A 2,000-nucleotide genomic window follows, 5' to 3' on the forward strand; every position below is an offset into this window, starting at 1 on the left:
CATCCTTGAATAATAAGATGGGGATGGGACTGCACAGCATGGCTGAAACAGTATTAGAACCTGAAGTTCCAGAAACACAGTTAAGCGTAGTCACAATGTCCTGTCTCCAGTAACAAATTCTTTTTATGAGGATCTCCATGAACTCCAACAATATTTGAAAGATATTTTGACATAAGAAAATTCTAGTTTAACGAAGAACTTGAGAAATGTTTTAGCATTTAAGATACTTGACCAGAAATCCTAGACATCCGAAGTATTTTATTTCTCTAACAGGTTTTTTTTTATTTTTTTAAATATAAATCAATGAAACATCTTTCCCTGTGAATTAAAGTGAAAAAGTTCTGATTTTTGTGCGTGTGCACAAAATCACCGGGGCTCTTGTTAAGAAAGTCCTTGGGAGAGTTGAGAAGGGACTCAGACTGTATCCTCAGGACTTAATAAAGTGTCAAGTTATCTCATTACAGTGTTTGAACCGCTGAGAAATGTTAGTTCTTACTGGTCTGTAAGCATTGATCATGTTTTGCTTCTTTCTTTTTCTTTCTTATATTTTTAACCAGGAATGTCAAGAGAGTCATTTGTGGTGGCATCGAAACAATCATTTGAAACTGAAAAACACTGGTGTTTTTCTTTTACAAATGAGCAACCACGGACATTTTCTTTGCTCTCTTTTTGAAATAAGCTGTGATTTAGGGACAGCCGAGGAGGCCAGAATCCAGGAGTCGGCCTCCCGGGTCATTTGTTTCCAGTTTCCGGAGCACTGAGACCATCACTACAACTGCACTCTCACCACACAGACATCTTTGTTCTTGTGCCATAACAGTGTGGGCATGCATTAGTCATCTTCTCCAGCTGATATCTTAATTGGCACTCCTGCCCTGCTACCATTTTAATGAACAGAAAAGCCATTAGCAACTCCTCTTCCTCCTGACAAGTCCAGAGAAGGGAGAGTGCCACACACTGACACTCTAACAGATACCACCACAGACAACAAAAATGAATGAAGTAATGCTGGGAGCAAGTGTCAATATGAAGTAAAGAGAAAGGTCAAAAACATTTTCATATTTGACATCTTTAACGACAGTTTTAGGAGGGGAAGGAGACAAAGTTAATTTCAATAAGATTCCCCCACCACCCCACAGGGAAAACAAACAGGTTTTTTTTAAGTTTCGATTTCCTATATATTGGAAAATGGATATTTTAGCAACTTCAACTCAATTGATCCATGAGAAGCACCCTTGGGGAAAGCATTTGCTCTTTTATCAATAAATACTCCCTAAATTTAGAGGCCAAATGTGAGGGATGTGCACCAAGTTTAAAGTAATTAAGAAATCTGAGCACAATTGGAGAAAATACTTCCATTTTCAGAATTTTAGTTAAGAAGACTATGTTAGACTTCCTCTGCTTTTATTTTCAGGATTTTAAGCTAAAGCCAAGTACTCCCTTAGCCAATGAAATTTCTCTCTTTTTTCCTTTCCCCCCAGCAGTGTTGATAGGTTTTCTATCAATTTATCCACTTTCTTTCCTTTTTCAAAATATTTTATATTGTGCTTAGTGGCATAAATTGGCAATCGATAAATGAATCAATTGTCATCAAATATTTATTGACAGGTACTGATGATAAGGAAAAATATGGACTTTTGATTCAAAATCCTGGGTTGAAGTCCCACCTTGCTATTATCTGCTTGTATGATTTCAGGCACTTAATCTCTTATTAACTTCCTCATCTATACAATGGTGAAGATGAAGAAAAAGTCCTGCTTATTATGATTATTGTAAAAAATTGTATAGAGTATAACAAGATGTTTTAAATACAAAATTAAATTATTAAGACCTCTGATACATATTACACATTATAAGGTACTTGTAATAGTTAATTTTACATCTCAACTTAGCTATGGTGCCAGTTGTTTGGTCAGACATTAGCCTAGCTCAGTGGTTCTCAACCTTGGCTGCACATTAGAATCACCTGGGAATCTTTTTAAAATCCTGATTTCTGGGCC

This window comes from Myotis lucifugus, unplaced genomic scaffold, assembly GCF_000147115.1.
Source record: "Myotis lucifugus unplaced genomic scaffold, Myoluc2.0 scaffold_30, whole genome shotgun sequence".
Classification (NCBI taxonomy): domain Eukaryota; kingdom Metazoa; phylum Chordata; class Mammalia; order Chiroptera; family Vespertilionidae; genus Myotis; species Myotis lucifugus.